Genomic DNA, 20,382 nt, shown 5'->3' on the forward strand with positions numbered 1-20,382 from the left:
TCTCGCATATATAAATATCCCCGATTTTTTTAAGTACGTTAATCATACGACTTTCGTGTTTTCCCATTCAATAAAAGTTATTCTTCACTTCTTATTTACTAAGACATTTTACTACGAAAAGATGAATTGAACGACGAGACCGCGATGTGTAAAATCAGTTTCAATTCTCACCTACTCATATCGATTTGAACACGATAATTGATGAAAACGTCTTCCAAACTAATTCTTCAAATAATTTGGCTACAATTTCAGATCATTGACTTAATCATTCATTCAGTCTTGAATGAACATTATACAATGCCAGCAATAATAATTATGGAAATATACTGTACTATGAAACAATCAATTTCCTTCTCTGTATAGTTATAAGCACATGCCGATCATGCGTATTATCAATATATAAGAGGATCAGACAGCATCCCATTAGGATTCATGTTCCGGGGACACATAGAGCTTCGAATTCGCTAATAAAATTACTAATTCCTAAAACTTGGAAGTGAATTTCAGGGAACGAAATAATTAAGAAGTGCACAATATGTATACATGGACGATATGACGTTTTCAAATGATGTAGCTAGGTAAAGAATATGGATTATATCTGAAGTACAGGTGTTATAAAGGTCACCAGAACGTGACCTCTTATCGGATGTTGTCAGATCCTCTATTGACTGGAAAAATAGGTTACTGTGACCTCATTGTTTTCAAACAAAATGTCAACTGCACATTTATTTATTTTTTTCTTTACTATAATACAACTGAATGCAATAATTTGGTATTAATGTGATGGGTTTTTTTTCAGATTTATTCTTTAACTGATGGCTATACGTGAATTATATTAAGGTCACCATTACCTTGACAAGCATATTAAAGGAGAAATGAGTGTACTAATTTTAGTAACAACGATTGCTGTAAATATTTCAAACTTAATCATTGGGCAGATAAAGTAATTCATCATACATGTCATGTTGCTGTAAATTGAAAAGGTAAGAGGGGAAAAAATGTCTTTCAGATAACTAAAAGGGATACCGCAAGGTGATGAATTTAACTATATTTCCTGGCTTTATTGCAAGAAATTAAAAGTAACTTTATTTCCTGGCTTTATTGCATAAACGTAAAAGCAACTATTTAGAAGCTTATCATTTCTCGTCTTCCTAACTAATTTTCTTCTCCCTAAAATTTCTATTGACAAAGCCTCACTTTTGGTCTTCAGTTTAGCAATCACCAGTTGAAGGAGTCTCTGGTGTCCAGTCCCCTGACAGAGATGCACACTTTATAAAAGTGGTAATTTCTGCTCCATGACTGCTGAGCGGAGCGATATTAATTAAAGATGCTCCACCGCCGACAAAGCATAAACGATACTCAATCATTTGAAAAATAATTCGTGTTTAATCGTTTATATATATGTCTAGTTAAACACAAAATGTATGCGCAGTTAATACTTCATTCTATATAGGTATAAGTACCACGGATTATTTTCGGGATGCAATTAATCAATTTAAATATTTTTATCTTTAAGTTAAAGCTTCATTAACTTTTAGTGGTGGTAATGGTGCAAAGTAAGCAACCTTTTGTAACGCAAGAAAAAACTGATCCGTCTGCTCCTGTCTTTTGATAGAGAAAAATACCGTTTGTCAGGGATGGAGCATCTTTAAGGTAGTGTACGACTGGTTTGAGCGTTGTCAGTATGTGGACGGGAAGGGTAAGCTTGTTTAGTGAGATAACCCTATTTAAGGGTAAAGAGTATGCATTGTTTAAATCAACATCCTGTTAAGAACCAGGGTCATGTAAAGCCACTAACATATGAAGCGTGTAGTGTGTGGTTCGGGAGATTGCGGTATATAAGGTTGTGTTTTTGTAATAGAGATACGAATTGTTGCCCATTTCATAGCGCTATACTAAAGCTTAGCAGTGGGATAAATATCACTATATATTTCAATGGAGACAAATCATGAATAAACTCAGCACATTACATACGTGGGAAGTCAGCTTTAAATAATCTTAAAGAGTATTATTACACCTTTAAGCCATCTTTATGTCCATGAAAACGTTATCAACATCATTTATAAGTAGTTTGTTCTAATGGTAATTTCGGATTCGAATTCCATCCCTATTCACTTTTAGATAAAGCGAACTACATCGCAAGTTAAACAATTGACCCCTTCTCTCTTAAGACTTAAAGAATGACACTTAACGTGTACCAAACATTTAAATAACCTGTTCTTTTCGGGTCAAAATGGCAGTACTCCTCAAAGTCATAACAGACCGATGAATGTATGAATATTCAGACTTGGTTATCAAAAATAAGAAATAATATCCTGACAATAATAGTCTATCTACCGTAACGTAATCTTGGAAAGGCTCCACAGTGAGACCTCATTGAAACAATAGATATTGACTTGATTCCTTGTTGTGTCTTAAATTACGAAGTGTCTGGTCTGTGTACGGAATTTCCCTACATCTAACTATATCATGACGTCACGAATATTTTTACTCCTACATATATGAACAGATCAATCAAATTAGTTTCTGTTCATTGAAATGAAGATGATAAATTTGCAAAAAACACTGAAGTATATGTAACAGCGGCTTAAGTTAATAGAGTCAGCCATATATCAGAAAAGACATGCATGAACGAGAAATTATCAAAAGCATCAGTCAAACAGACCTGCAGTCTGCGTAATTGCCGATATCCGAATCCGATAGGGACACGATTAGTTTACTATTGATGGTCATGCATTGTCATTAGTTAAGAAAGTATTGACATGTCTTTTTGGATCGTAAAATTGAAGAATAATTAAAGTAGATAGACTTCCAAATTCCATGTCTTTTATCAAAATACGAAACTAAATGATGTTTGCTTGAATGATGAAGTAGTCACCGACCGCAAAGAATCGTTTAATAAATTGTCTGCTTCTCTTGTGGAATACCCCTTTACAGTATATGGCAGACTGCCAGCTCGTCCGTCACGTGCTGCAGTGCCTGTCCTACCGCTTGTCAATTTCACGAGCCTTGTTACGATTTCAGGAGACGTCGGTCGAAGATAAATGATAGAACCAAATTCCGGAAAAAATCTGGATGATCTATAGCTGTTGAATAACCGGAATTTTCAAAAGCATTTGTCATGGTGTTAAACTACATTTTGTCTTTTTAAGACTGTCATTCGATTCGAAGACGCTTAACGAGTTTAGTTTGATTTGCAAATGCATAGCGGGGAAAAACCAATGACATATTTAAATAAATCAACGGAAGATTTTATTCCCACGTCTACTGCTGGAGGTACCAATAGTCTTGCGGAAAATAGCACTTGATTTGTTACGGCATTTTTTCCATGTTTGATTGACAACATAAGTATTGAATTTGACCCAATAAATCTGTAGATAAACTGAAATGATTCGTTAAAATACAGACCCGTAAGTATAGCCTGCCAGGGCCAGATATATCCTGAACAGCATTTAAGTGTCTTGACTTACAATTGTTCAAACGCCAGTAGCTGTTTTGCCGATTTCTAGTTATATGTGTGACTTGACACGCCGACAGAGTATCAATCCCAATAGTGTTGGATGTGTAAGCATTTGGTTTGATTTAGTCTTATTTACCCTTCATCAACGAATTTACAGTAAAGAGATATTGAATTGCATGTTTTAAGAATCTCTGGAAAATTACTATTTCGGAAATATGACTCCCCAATACATTACAGTTGTACATAGAAATAGACAGACTACACTTATCCAATATTCTACTATTGTGATGTGTTATGTTGCAGAGATTGTAGTATATTCGTGTTGTCTCGCTGAAGACAACGAACAACATATCCCACCTGCTCACGGTATACGTAAGTTATATTTGCTCACAGTATACTTTTTATTATATTTTCCAACCCCCCCCCCCCCCCAGAGAACTGACCTTAAACATATGTCATATGATGATGTCCTAACACCCGTGTAAACAAAAATAATTAATGCTTATCAGTCATGGTCAGAGCCCAAATTGACCCTCCTTCTTTAGTCGACTTATGCATTTAGGGCAGCAGGGGAATTGCCTGCAGATCATTGAATTGAATATAAGCACGCTTGACTTGATAATATTCGATAGTGCAATCACAATAGTTCAAAACTGTGCGGTGTGAATGAATTGCAAGGCGATTAACAATATGGCTACAGAGATTATTCTTTGTTTGAAAAACTATATATATATATATATTTTTAAAGAATCTTGTCAATATAAAGTCAGACTACTCTGTTAATTGCTTTGTTTTTTTTGTTTTTGGTGTTTTTGTTGTTGGTTTTTTTTTTTTTTTTTTTTTTTTTTTTGGGGGGGGGGGGGTGTTGCAAAAACACTGAACAAGCATACCTCACCCGGTTACATTGAACTTTGTCATCAGTGAAAATATATTAAACTCTAAATACTGTAATATATTAAGACGACAACCTAACCAAAACAAATCCTCTAAAATATTACGAAAGTGTGTGTTTAATAAGTTTCAATTACTACCAAAGCGGAACAACAAACATTCAAATGTTAACAAGTAACAAAAACGAGATTAGCTACGGACATTAATCAGCCATGGAGATGGTCTTCAACAGAAAAGAGAGTGGCACTAACTTTGATACTTGGACTTAGACTTAGAAATCTTTCTGAAAATCTGAAAAGATACATATAGAGATACTTTCGAACAGTTCCTCTATAATCATTATGGAAATCGCCTTTGAAGTATTTAACCGTAACCTCGTAAAAGTCACCTCTGCTCCTGTAGTCGGGCAAAGAAGATAACAGAATATTTATTATTATTAAGATCACAACATGTCCATTTTCGACGATTAACCACCTCATTTCCCTTTTTTTAACTAAGTGCTTTGTAATTAATAGTTGATTTGTTTGACGAGTCCCAGAAAGAGGTATTATTCATATCTTTTACAACTTATCGTATTACTTTCATTTCACCGTAAATGTTTTTTGCACACTCACTCCAACTTACGTGGGCGTTAACTTTAAAATTCGTGTCTATGCGTTATTTGACATTACTGATATTTAGTCCCATGTGGGGCTTTATTACGGTGGATTTTTTTTCACGTTATCTACATGAGGGCCATTTTAAATACTTTGGATATGAGTTGGATTTAAAAAATTATTCAAAGAACCTGCGGAAAACTGTTTGGCACCTTACCACAATATCAAATTTCACTACTTTTTTGAAATTCTTTCAATTCTGTAATCACCATTTCTGAAAATTATGCTTGGTTTTTCACATTATACTTTCCTCCATTCCATTATCAAAAACTCGAATCATACAGAATATTCCAGACTTTTTGAATATTAATAATCACAGTAACAGTTGCATATTTCACACCATCAAAGTGATCGTCATGGCTCGTCATTTTTATTTCAAACAATTTATTCACTGTTTTTAATTGCAAATTCATGATATTAAATATTGAGTTGCTTCAATGTTTTAAGTTAAATGATTGGTTACATATTACAAACAATTTGAAACAATCAAATGTAGATTAACTATCCCCTTGTTTTTCTACATTTCACGGTTATTTCAATCGTACATATCAGATAAAGTTCATGCATTGACTATTTAATTTCTGAATCGTAACATGTCCGTCAACACAGATTGATACAGATGCTTGTAATCCGATTCAAGCATGTATTTGTTTTCCAAATTTGTTTGAATAACCTTTAATCCAAAGATTTTCCCCACAAAAACCGCCATAATCGATTAGCAGATAAAATCAATAAATTGTGCACCTAAAGATTTCCCTTTTTTGTTTGATATTTGTTTTACAGTTACATTCAAGTCATCTTTTTTTTCAAACGATTAATGAAAATTTTATTGGATGTTCTGTTAATGCCTCTCCCAATTTTTGGATTGACTAATATTTGTGTTAAAGCTTACACGAAATTGGCTCTAATTGTATTGTCCGAAACAAAAATGTACACAAGATTTCGTTTAATAAAAATTAAATTTGTACTTTCCAATGGCGAGTACCAAATATGATGAACAATCATCTTGCAAATTTTTACAAAGGTCACAATAAAATTGTCCATTTACAAAGGTCACTTGAACATGACCCCCTAATGGCATTTTCTAAGATCCTCTTATTTAACGTAGTGATAATAAGGATCTGTATTTTAATCAGATTGTTTTCATTATTTACAGTATCGAGATAACTCTTACATCCAAATTCATTTGTAAACAATAAATAACATCTTGCCCTTGGTGAATCTACCAGCTCACTTTGCCAGTTTTGTATCGTTTCCAACTTACATACGTACATAATAATTGTTTTACTAATTTTGCCCAGTTAATTATTCTATATGATTCAGCTTGTTGATAAAGTTCATCATAGACTGACTTCACCAATACATTTTTCTAATGATGGACAATCTGTAGCCAATAATTAATTATCTTAAAATATCTCTTGAGTTTTAGTGGCAAACATCCTAATTTTCCGTAAATAAAGTCGAAGTTTTCACTCCAAGTAATCTTTTACAAAACCTTAAATGAACCTTTTCTACTGCCAACCCAGAGTGAAAGCCCCACACTTCACACCCATAACTCATTACGGGACATACTATTTTTTCAAATAAATTATATGCATGTTTAGGTGACAGGTTAATAAATTTTTGCAATTGTTTTTCCAGCTGAAAAAAAGTTATTTATTTCCTTGTCACGCAAAGAGTTAATTGGGCATCGGAAAATGACCCACTGGATGAGAGTACTAAGCCCAAAAAAGAAAAAAATTTAACTATCTGCACCTCCTCCTCACCCAGATAGAATTTTAAATCTTCTGGTAATCGACCACCGTTTCTGAAAATCATGACCTTGGTTTTCTCAACATTTACTTTTAATTTCCATCTATCACAATAACCGTGCAGAATATCCAGACCCTTTTGTAATCCAGTACTAGTGCAGGCCATCAAAGTGATGTCATCTGCATAAAGTAATATAAATAATTTCAAAAAAATTATTGACACCCCTTCAAAGCCTTTTAAAATCAGCTCTTCTTCAAGATCATTTACATACAATGCAAAAAGAAATGGTGACAAACTTTCCCCTTGTTTTACCCCGGTTACACATTCGTACTCATCAGAAAGTTCATCATTAACTTTCACCCTAGCTTTAACTGATTGATACATTGACTTGACAATATCAAGCATTTTGCCTCGAATTCCCAATTTCAATAACTTTAACCATACGTTTTCCCTCACAACATAATCAAAGGCCATCGAAAAATCAATAAAAGTACAATACAAAGATTTTTTACAATACAAAGATATTTAGTATACTTTATTACATTCACGTTATCTACATGTATATTCAACGCGCGGTTTCTTTTCTGTAATCCTCTCCAATCACATTTTTTTATGTGTTAAGCTAAGCTTGTTCACAATGCTCTATTCTGTGCCACCACTGGCCTGTAAATATGCATTTAGGAGACGGGTTATTAACGAAATATTGTACACATTTTTCGGAGAGTACTTACAGTTTTATACTGCTATTTATGCATTGAATTGCAATAAAAGAGGTTCATAACCTAATAGTGAGATTGGCGGTTTAAACTCCTAGTTTGGGGCTGTTGACCGGGTTATTCCAACAGTTGGGTAGGTGGTCGATCGTTTACGTCATCATTTTCTGAGCGCAAATTTACGTTGTTTTTCTCCAAACCGTATGAAATTACGTTCGTAAACATATGAAGCCACAATAAAATTCCTACCCACAAGGACAGCATAACTCTGTAATTCTGCAAATACAGAAAAGCCAATATACCGTTGAACGTCTTCCGAGCCAACATACCCGACATTATAAACCAGCCCAACCATTTTTTTTTGTTTTTGCCGAACGCTAAGCAGAGGCAGAAACTAATACACAGATTATTGTTGTCTCAAATATGTTTTAGGGATATCCCGAAAGAACTACTTTTTTGTGTAATGTCCTAACCTGGGACAATAGCAAATTCCTCATTTGTTTGATACATGAAACATGCATTATTACCAAAAGGAATACAGTTGAGGACTGTCTTATGTGACTTTCCAAGGGACCATCACAAAAAAGTCACATAAGACAAGGAGTCACTTAAAAGCAGTCCAAGTTTATCCGCAACATCACTGTACAAAAATCTGTCTTTAATTGTCAATTAATTTATTCTTCATTATAAAATATATCAATTACCTGATTTTAAAAAAAAATAAATCAAAAATATTAAAGGTGCTCCACGCCGACCGACCATACATGCAATATTCTATCATTTGAACAATAAGTGGTGTTTAATCGTATATATACATATGTCTAATTAACACAAAAATGATGTAGGAATAATTAATTTATTTCCTTTGGTGCATGCGCAATCAGTACTTCATTAATGAAGGAATATATAGTAACCACAGAATTTTTTCGGGATGCTATTAATCGATAATGGTGTAAAATAAGTAACTTTTGTAACCGAAGAAAAATAATTAATCGTCTGCTCCTGTTTTTGATAGTAAAATATATACCATTTTGTCAACGGTGGAGCATCTTTTAGTAAAAAAATAAAACTCAAAAATAAAAAAATCATTTAATTTTTATTTAATTAAAAATCATTAAGATCTAGTTATAAATTTACAAGCAGACATGCATTGATGTTTGGTTTTAATACTTTGTTCTTGAAAAAAATTATATCTGGAGGTATAATTTTTTGGTTATTATAAAAAATTCATTTTATTGCAATTAAAAGTTTTTGTTTGTTTCATGGTTTGTCAGGCTTTGTTGTGAAAAATTACAAATAATCATTTACTCGTCCGAAATACATCAATTGGAGATGTAGTGTCAATTATAAATAATCATTAATTACTGTACTGTAGAGGGTAACAATTTTATTTTGCTGTATTTAACAATCTACTGTTCACTGCTTACCAAATGGCGGCAAATTATCAGAAGCCAATGTCGTGTGCTTTTGTTATTGACAAGACTTTTTGGTGTTATGAGAAATCGTTTGAAAGATAAATATAGGGTTTTCTTACTTTGGAGATTGCTGTTTTTATGACGGATTTTCTCATATCAAGAATAGAAATTATGTTTGGTCGTATATGCCATGTACATATCAAGTTACGTGTTCACCCACACGCGAAATGCATTCCAATAGGATGGATACAATGTAGTTGATTAATTATGCAATATTTTAATATTTCAGCGAATTTGGAAATCTGATGGCATCGAGATTGATAAATAAACGATTTGCATCACAGCTGCTCATATCAATATTAGTGGTAGAAGGGAGGCAAAAACTGCTAGTGTAATGGATGTTTATCCAAACAAATTTTATACTATTAATCAGACGTTTCAGTCGAAGTTTTCCAGAGCAATAAACTTTTAAGTGTAAATATTTACGTTATGCCTAAAAATTAAATAAGGATTCACTAAAATATATGTTCACTAACCATACGGACCTGTAACGAATATACAGATTATAATATTTAATACGCGATATATTTTACCATCAAGTATGTGTGTATTAAAAGCTTCTGTACCAATACTTATGTTCGTTTGACCCTAAATGTTCATGGGCGCTTAAATAAAAACAAATAGATTGTAGCGATGAACTCTTTTCCATTACACTGAATTATTTATACTACAGTGTTCAATTATCTGCTATATTTTTAGCTCGAATCAGAAATATAGTGTTAATGTTCTTCTGTTCTCAGAAAAATCTTTTTTAGGCATCCTCCGAGAGAAGAAGTCGTTAGAGAAAGTTTAAATCAAGAAGTTTGTGCATTTCTTGGTAATTGCGACATAGATGATCGCAAATGCGAATGTCCAAAGAAAATGATGAAGTTACTAAACAGACTGGCAAATGGGAAACCAAAGGTATAACATTTAAGTTCTTATCTTTTCTGTTCTTCCTAAATAACTCTCTAGCCGTACAGGTACGGCGTAAGAATTATACGTGCTGCCGCCGTTGCCGTGATTGTAAAAGGTGTCTAAATTTAGGATCTTACTTTTGTCTTTTTTCCTTACTTTCTTCTTACAAAAGTCTCGCTTGACATCACTTCCATGTTTTGCCTTCTGTTGTGAGGTAGGCTCTTGGTAGATAGTTAGCTAGAAAGTTTCTAACAAATTGAGGACCAATATGGGTTAATCACTGAAGCATGTCGCCGAAGACACCAAGCAACACACCCCACCAGAAATGTCATTTTTGTACAAAATTTTCTAAACAGCATTCTATAGAAAAATCAACTAACCTTAGACATGTCACGTTGGCGTTTTGAATCAGCGAATGACCGCATTAAGCAATGGCAAACGTTAGGTAATGTCATGAACAGTCAGATGACATATCTAGGGATTTTGATCGAATTCTGTGTGCTTTAGTAATGTTTCCGTCTGCCTTCCAGTGATGCTATCATTGCTGATAGGAGCCGCTAATGGTTAGCCATTTTGTTTGTTATGTAGGGATGGCCTCTTATGCATGTAGTATGCAGCGTGTTTGAAGTTCGAGGTGATCTTTTGGGAGACTGCGGTATGTTCGTGTTGTATTATTGTATATTGATAAATCTTTTTATAGTGCTATTATCATTGAAGCATGCTGAAACTAATTAACACACATTGATTATTGTATACGTCCTATTAACAGCTTATGTATGCCAAACGGTGTAAGGTTGTGTGAAGTGCAGAGGTGCATGTTTTGGAGATTGTAGTATGTTTGTGTTGTGTCTTCTAGGATAAATGAACTGTTGCCCTTTTTATAGTGCTATATCACTGAAGCATTTCGCCGAAGACACCAAGTAACCTGAAAATACAATCTATTATGATCAATTTATAAATGAAATACGTGTAAATAACAATATAAACGTATTCTGTCCGTCTCGAACTCCATTTCTTTAAAAATACAAATGAAGTACAACAAATATTGGGAAAGCGAACAATAATATCGAAAGATAAACCCTAGAAGAAGAAAATTCAGACGGCACTACACAAAATTTCGGTAAATTTTCAACAACACAATCTACAATTTTCCAAAGGTTTTCAACGCTTGATCTACGAAAGATAAGATTGGTTTAACAATTCGAATGCAAACTATTGTAGAAATACAGTGTGAACCATCTACGCCAAATTATGATAATGACCTTAGCAATGAAAATAGATATGAAATGTGTCAAAATTGTAGGCATCTATCCAAAGCTTCATATTACATACTCAAAATTCAGATAAGACCTGCCAAGGATACAGCTGCTATATCTAGACATAGGAATTAGATAAATTCAAACAAAAATGGAGAAAAACTGGAAATATGTTTGTTAGACATTAAGTGCTTGCTAAAACCTTAATTTCCGGTATGAAATCATCCTCTGCAATAGGGTGTTTGTAGCACTTTCGCTCATTATCCTTGGGACTATTGCAAGGAGATGGTTTACGCCCTTGGTTCATTGTAATAAATACTTTCCTTTACTTCATCAGAACTTTAAATGTGATATACTTAAGTTCTTTGTTACATAAAAGTGTGTTTATTATCATATTGATACGGTACACTTGTTTCGCTGTTTAAAATAGTCGTCGGCTTAAACACCGTCCAGTCTCTGTGCACGTGGTGACTTACTTGTTTTATGCTTGAATGCCTTTCTGGGGTACATTAGATCTAGACCTCATACACTCTCTGATTTGTATGTTTTTTTTTATTTTTTTTTTTTAAATTCTGTTTTTCTTAGGCAAAGCTGTGTTATTTTACAAATATTAATTAAAACTGCAGCAAATGCGGTCTATGATCACAGGGTTAAAGTAAGCGATAGTGCAACGTACACCTAGGACATAGGATGATGTGAAATAAAATTAAATTTGTGGCAGGTACTAAAAGTTATCCGTTTCGTCACTTTCTTTTATTGACTATAAACCTGAATTGCATTGTATCATTGGGGAAGATTCCAAAGTCGAATCAGATGCTTAGAATATCGTGACCGGTGCGTATGATACGCCGCTTGAAGTTTACACAAAACAAATGTATTTAGCACCGTGTAATGTCACTGTTGTTGATTTATGGTAGATTATCACTGACAAGTATATCTTAATATATGTTTTGGAAAGTTTGGTGTCACTAAATTATGGCGAAATCTATTAAACGGTATAAGACATTTGCTTCAGGGCTTCAGGTATCGCCTGCAGTTTGAATTTGTGCATAGCGGATGTATACAAACTCTACACCCGATAAGGATTTTAATAGTGCGAGCGCTCGCACAAAAAAAAAAAAACATTCTTAAAACATAATTTTCTAGTCCCCCCCCAAAAGGGTACTCTAGAAAAAAAAGAACATGTATTGAATGATTGTCGCGAGTGCATTGACACTGATCACATAAGACTACTTCAGAAAAACGTTAAAAAACGCAATAAAGATCTTTATAATATGTGCTCCAGTTAAAACAATTCTTTAATTCTACTTCTTTAATATTAAAGAAAAGGACTTTAGTATCAACTGGTCATCTCTGCCTAAGAAGTATGAAGCACGGAATGACCAGGGTGAAACTCCGGCTTATAGTGGCCAAGTGCTCAAGTTCTTTGCGGAGGCAAACGGTATCCCTGTGGACAATTTTAACACAGACCGTGCAGTTTAATGGGTGTGACTATCCTCGCCGAATTCGAAGACATAAGAAAAAGATATCACACTTCTCACTTCCATCCACAACAACATATCAACACATTAAAAGATATATTACAGAAACAGGTAGTTTGAAATGGGAGAGTTACTTGCTTCAAAGATCTTTCAGACCCAAGTTCTGCATACGGACGGCACATTGACTTCGAAACAAATTACAGTTCATGCAAGGAAAACGTCAATGTCAAACATAAGGTATATCTAGATCATTCACAGACGACCATTACGCCCCTCTTAACGAGGATGAAATTAAACAGCGTTTTCGAAAAATGAGTTCCGAAAGACAAAATTCATCCGTGCTCTGTTGAAATGCAAATAACCAGGCACTGGAAAATTATTCATATTTTTTTGCACAGTGACATTTCTAACCATTCTCATTTCCATGTTATGGTCTATAATCTTTACAGTACTTCTTGCTTTCTTACAGACAAGGAAAACAAATCATAACATCCTGGTCGCAAGATTAGTGATGTACAAAGTAATCCCAATTGATAGTATGGCGCTGATGACACGACTGATGCTGCAGGTAACCTCTTTTGAGAAGAATGGTATAAGCTCAACATTGATTTGGAGCTTCTTTTGTTTGTTTGATTAATTAACGTCCTATTAACAGCTATGGTCATGTAAGGACGGGCCTCCCATGTATGTGGTGTGTTGCGTGTATGTTGTGCGTGTTTCGGGAGACTGCGGTATATTCATGTTGTGTCTTCTTGTATAGTGGAACTTTTGCCCTTTTTATTGTGCTATATCACTGGAGCATGCCGCCGAAGACACCAAGCAACACACCCCACCTGGTCACATTATACTGACAACGGGCGAACCAGTCGTCCCACTCCCTTTTTGCTGAGCGCTAAGCAGGAGTAGAAACTACCACTTTTATAGACTTTGGTGTGTCTCGGCCAGGGGACTATAATGTGCATGGTCAATACTTATCTATTATGAAACAAACTGCTTTCTTGTGCATATAAGAAACAATTGCATGCATATATTCTAAGATGATGTCAATTTAAGGGGTAAATGACTCATCATTTCACTCTTTCTCCTAAATAGACCATGTAAGTAAAAACCATATGGTTCATACACCTTTCAGCCATAACAACCAGGGTCATGTAAGGACGGCTTCCCTTTTATGCGGTGTTGTGTGCATGCACGCCCGGACGCACTATACTGGGAACGGGCAAAACCAGTTTTCCTACTCCGTGTAGGCTGAGCGCTTTGCAGGAGCAGAAACCACCACTTTTAAAGATTATGGTGTGGGTCTACCTTACAGGGGCGAGCGTTCAACTGTAGGCCATAAGTGAGGTGATGTCAAGGGAGACGTTAAAAGTAAGGAAGAAAGAAATACTATCCTAAATTTAGTCGCCTTTTACGATCAAACGCCTTACCTGCAGATCCGTCGTATGGTCTATCACTATCGCCTTTTTTGTCATAGTGAAAACTGTTTTAGTGTTATACACATTTTTCTCTGTGTGTCCGAGGTTAAACTTACTAATTTTGCCACTTTTTCTAAAGTTGCAGCACTTGAAGTATTTCTCATTATAAAAGTAACAATAAAAGTAAAGTATAACAATTCTAACGCCCTACCTGCAGGGCTCGTACATCACCCTATATTTTGAAAAAAAAAAGTACATCACCCTATATTTTGAGAATAATATTGGATTAATGAAAGGTGAAATAATTCTGGCTAATATTTCGGCGAATTAAGTCTATTTCTCTTAATGTTCTCTGAAACTGTTGAAGGGTTTCAGTGCATCTTAGATAGTCTTCATAGTTACTCAACTAAGTGGAAATTGTCTGTTAATACTGATAAAACGAAAATGGTCGTACTTAGAAATGTTGGACGTATACTTGAAAATATCGTGGAGATTAAATATGGCATTGAAGTTGAAACAGTAAACGATTTTTGCTATTTTGGTATAAAGCTGAAGTATAATAATGAATTTAATCAAATTCAGAATCATTTATCTGACCAAGGTCGTAAAGCCATGTTTGCACATTTTTCAAGGTGTTCTTATTTGTTTTTAAATTTTGAAACTTTGTTACGTTTATTTAACGTGTATATTTCTAGCATCTTGCATTATTCTTGTGAGGTGTGGGGATCATCGAAAAAGTGTAATATAAGAAAAAATCACTTATCATTTTGTAAGAAGATCCTAAAAGTTAAGAAATCAACATGTAACGCCATGGTATATTTTGAGTAAGGCCGGCATCCACTAGAATGTTTAAGGAAGTGCAGAATGATAAAGTAATGTCTTAAATTAATGGTTTCAAATAACTGTATTTTATCCTCCGCTCTTTTATAATTAAGTAATAGCAACACTTGTAATTGTTTTAATTGGATAAACCATGTTAAACATTGATTTTGCAATTTTTTTTGCTATCGGTTTATTGATAAAGCAATTTATATTTGAACTCATGAAAATACGATCCCGCCTCTAATAATTTCAGTATTGTTTACTAAACCTGTAAGTTGTGTAGCGTTTATCAAGGACGTATATTATAGTAAACTAATATTATTTGTGAACATATTTTAAATTATACGAATTGACTGCATACAATATATCCACACAACTCGGATGTCCAAATACAAATATAAGTTTTCAAATTATTCCGGACATGTATCAAAGCATTAAGTCTAATATTCCTTTTAATGTGGAATAGTGTTGTTTCTTCCCATGTGCGATTATAAGCGTGTCGTTATTTGCCTCGTGACATCGGACTCGAAAATGTATATGTTGTGATAATTTCAGATTCATTTTATTTCTCTTTTTCGTAATAAATGCAGAAAGAAAATATTTTTACAATATTATATATATAAATTATATATATATCAGAAATATGAATGTGATTTAAATGGTTTGTGACAACTGTATTTCAATATGTATTCTAAATAGTGATTTTACTTTATTAAAATATGTATGTTACTTCAGGAATATCCAGAGAAATGTTTAGAGCAGTCAACAGCGGCGATGCCGATGTTGCATTCATTTGCAAAGAGGAGCCAATAGCGTAAGTAAATTTCAATGTATGTAATTGTTTTATAACTACAATGATTTTGTTTGTTTTGCTTGTTTGATTATTTTAACGTCCTATTAACAGCTATGGTCATGTAAACTGCTCGGAAACATGCCCGCCGAAGACACCAAGCAACACACCCCCACTCCGGTCACATTATACAGACAACAGGGCGAACCATTCGTCCCAACTCCCTGTACAGGCTGTAGTTCGTCACTTTGGTGTGTCTCGGCCAGGGGACAGAACCCAGAGCCATGTAAACGCCAAAATTGAGAGGTGGTGTCAAGGGAGACGTTAGGAAGAATAAAGTAATTTAGGAAGAAAGAAAAGATAAGATCCTAAATTTAGTCGCCTCTTACGATCATGCAATAGGGGCAGCAGGTACAATTCTGTGTGATTGCGAAGTGCTTGTTTTGGGAGAATGTGGTATGTTCGTGTTGTGTCTTCTTGTATAGTAGAGCAGAGAATTCAGCTTCACTGTGAAGGTAGCTTACATAATTGATTTACAATGTTTTGAAAATGGATCTTGTCTCAACTTACATATGCAACATTAATTAATGAATTCAATCAATTGAAATATTGAAACATGTTTATTACTTTTTGCCGATAGCAGAGCGTTTAGTATTACATAATTGATTTCAATGGTTTTGAAAATAGATCTTGTCATTGTAAATTCTATTTATTTTATTTATAAAGATCAATTCGTTTAATAAGTTTCAATCAATTGAAATTGAAACATGATCTTTTTTTTCTTTGGAGGACGCGTGGTAATACAACGTATTGGTGGTGCAGTGTTTGGAATGCCTCTAACAGATGTGGAGCCACAGTCGTACAGAAGGGTGAGGATTTTTCCGACGGAATACTTTTTTTTTTTTTTTTTTTTTTGAGTTTTACGGCCCATCGACAACTAAGGTCATTTAGGGCCAAACTACAAGTCAGGCATTAATATCAGGATAAAAGATCAGGGTAAGAAAAGGCAAGTAAGGATTAAAACACAGATTGTAAACGTTTATTTGATAAAAAAGGTTTGCATGTGATAAAATAGTTTTGGCTAAAACACACGAGAAAACTCATGCAAAATGTTGATGAAACGATGAAATGTTGAGTTGAAAAGACGATGAATAATGATAGAGAAAGAGAACGGTATCATGATTTATTTATCTAAAAAACCAATTTACTTAACCGACGGAATACACCGCCAATAACCCATGGACATTAAGCCCGGCATTGGGAACATCCATTAGAGATAGCGTAACAGAGAATGTAAGTATAGAACTAATTTCTATTTTTCGTTACATGGGTGTTATAGTTTGGAAAGTAAGATTTAAAATAGTTATAACAAGTTCATCAATGTATGGAATATATATAATATAAACGCATATTCGATGCATATAAGTGTAGTTTTCTGCTCCTGCTATTAGCGCTTCAGCAAAAAGGGGGTGGTCACTACTGGTTACGCACGTGTTTTGACCCGTATTAAATGTATGACCGGGGTGGGGTGGAGCTGCTCTTGGTGTCTTATCTTCGGCGGCATGCTTCGAGTGATATAGCACAATAAAAAGGTGCAAAACAGTTGCACTAAAACAAGAAGACACAACATGAATATACCGCAGTCTCCCGAAACACGCACCTCGCACAGACATGCACGCCAACAACACCGCATACATTGGAGAGGCCGTCCTTACATGAGCCATAGCTGTTAATAAGGACGTAAATAAAATCAAACAAAACAAACAATGTAAACATTGTATTGTTATGAACAGGTGAAACGCAACGCCAAGGAGCAGCTGAGGAGACGTCCTAGCCAGGACGCAATCTGTGAGGACGTGATTTAATGCGAACGTGGAGCCTATGACCAGTCAGATAGTACCGTCCAAATCATGGGAACAACTCTCATCCGTATGGCCAACAAGTACGAGTGGAGACAATGCGGCCCGAAAGGACCCAACTGACCTTTGAAGTCGCGAGTGAATAAAATAACAAACCCCGTTCCTACACACTTATATATAAGTTACTATGTGCAAAATTGCTGAAAATTTTACAAAAAAAAGTCCATCATTGGCAATTAAAAGTGAACTATTCTACGATTATTTCATTGATGTAAACGTCGATAAGTAATTAATATATATATAAGAAAAAATAATAAATTGTAGCTAGCCAGCCTGTCAGGAGAAATTGCCATTCCCATACGGCATCCGGTCTTGGAGATGTACATCGACAGACCACCAAGCGTCACTTGGTTGATGACCAGCTAACATCTTACTGGCAACATCTAACACGCTTGGTAGATTAGGATGGACGTTTTAAGGTAATGACGATAATATAAGCTAGTTGCTGTGGGGAAGATACGCTGATGGCGAGATGTCAAGCTTCACCCTGCTGAAGCGATGCGCAACCCTGACTGACTAGGATAGTGTTACTGTTAGGATTTATGGACATTTGGCTTAGTGATGCATAAGCCATTAGACATTCATATTTACATATTTCTATCTTTATGTCTGTTGTTCTTATTTGTAATGGATATAAATGTCTCTATAGATTCAAAGGACTGAATAAAATTAAATCATATATTTGCATACGAGACTTTGTTGTTGCAAACAGGATGAGTAAGTATCCCATCAGGTCATAATCTTGAATACATATGAAACTATTTAATATATAATTCCTATCATATATATATAATTATAAATCTATCAATTAAGTTTTAAATGATAATGTAATGACTATGTAATAGTAAAAATATGATTGAATACTTAATAGCCATACTGGGTAGTATAAACATTATGACGTGATGGTATACTTGCTTGTCCAAGTTGTCTCCCTTTAACACAGTAATATCGTACGCATGCGTATGCACGCACATTCAATCGCAAACAACACAACACATGTGGTTTGCACAACTTATAACAGCATTTAAATGGTGGGTATGAGTTCGCCAATTTTGGGTACGGGTTTGTATGCGTACGGGATCGCCATAATTCGTGGAAAAGTGTTCGACCAACTCAAGGCCAGGAAGAATGTAGATGACATATATATTGACCTGAAACTGAGCAATGTGAAAAGTGTGCATGCGCAGTGGATGATTTACATCTGGCATGTAATGAATATACCGCAGTCTCCCAAAACTCGCACCATATTCATGTTGTGTCTTCTTGTATAGTGGAACTGTTGTCCTTTTTTATAGTGCTATACCACTGAAGCATGCCGCCGATGACACCAAGCAACACACCCCACCCGGTCACATTATACTGACAACGGGCGAACCAGTCGTCCCACTCCCTGTAAGCTGAGCGCTAAGCAGGAGCAGAAACTACTACTTTTATAGACTTTGTTGTGTCTCGGCCAGGGGACAGAACCCAGAGCCTTCCTCACAGGGGCGAACGCTCAACTCAATGCCAAAAGTGAGGCGGTGCCAAGGGAGGCATTAGGAAAGATAAAGTCAGTTAGGAGAAGAGAAAAGATAAGATCCTAAATTTTGTCGCCTCGTTCGATCATGCAATAGGGGCAGCAGGTACATTTCTAACCTGGAAGTGGTATTTTACAAAGTATTGTATCTTTACTCGCACGTTTGAGTAATCAGCATCCGTCTATTTCACGAATAATGGCGAAGTTTGCGATCCTTGGCAGCAGTTATATTTCCAGATTTAGGGACTTCTGTGATGGTTAACTATTATATTCTATTTTCATTTTCATCAACATTACTTTTGTTGCATAAAATATATGTATACAACCATGAAATCAGTTTTATTAAGCCGTCAAAATATGTAAAAATGAATGTCTTCAATTGGAAATATAATCGCTCTGTTTACGACTGTCTGTATTTATATCACATTTATGACAATATACTTTGAATTACTGGGATTAATTAATGAAAACGAAGAAAAAGATACTTTTAATAATTCATTCTACAAATCTGCTTCAGGTGCCTGGCGAGTGTCGGTTTTTCGGCAAGGGGGGGATGAGGACGGACTCCATACCAAAGCGAATGATGGCGGAACTGCAGGATTATGGGCTGATGTTGTTTTTATTCGCCTTGGCGCCAAGGACATCCGACTGGATTCCAACCCACGGGATATCTACAACAATGTGTGCGTACTAGTGGGTACCCTTACAGAGACTGGCGCAGCAGTATACATCTCGGAGATTTGTCGACGTGGAGATTTCACTGAGGCACCACGACTAACTGAGCAATCCTTCAACAAACAGGAATTCCATCAACAGACTACTCATCGAGAAGTTTGGAACACGCGTCATTGACTCCCACTCCAGTATCCTGGCGACTATGATAGCAGACTTGTTCATTTTTCAGAATCTGGTCTAAAAAAGTATTTCTTCGTTTTAAGAAGAGTGTTTTTGCGTCTTTAACGGCACCATGATATCTTGTTATTAAGAAAGTATTAAGGTCATCAAATATATATCTATGCAAAGTATTGTTTAAATAATCGATATTTAGATAGACTACTTATTTTATTTTGAATATTCATTGTATATAACTACTTATCTGTATCGTAAGCAAGTTTGTTCTAATCGATATCATAAATTGTAAACTAGTTTCATTCTTAATGTATTGTATTTATGAAAATAAGTTTTCATTCAAGAAAGTTTTGTAAGCTTTCGAAAGAATGTGTGCTTGTACATATAAATTTTACCTTAATATGTAAAGTTGTAAATGTGTGTTATTCATGATGTATTATCGAAATAACAATGTTGGAATTTGGTTGGCTTGAAATTGTCCAATCAATAC

The 20,382-nt window shown here is 34.9% G+C and overlaps 1 pseudogene; it reads left to right on the top strand.

The window, feature by feature from the left end:
• The first annotated feature begins 19,239 nt into the window (after positions 1–19,239).
• Positions 19,240–20,003, top strand: LOC138317181 (uncharacterized; annotated as a pseudogene).
• Positions 20,004–20,382: the final 379 nt, after the last annotated feature.

The sequence above is a fragment of the Argopecten irradians genome, chromosome 3, assembly GCF_041381155.1.
Source record: "Argopecten irradians isolate NY chromosome 3, Ai_NY, whole genome shotgun sequence".
Lineage (NCBI taxonomy): Eukaryota > Metazoa > Mollusca > Bivalvia > Pectinida > Pectinidae > Argopecten > Argopecten irradians.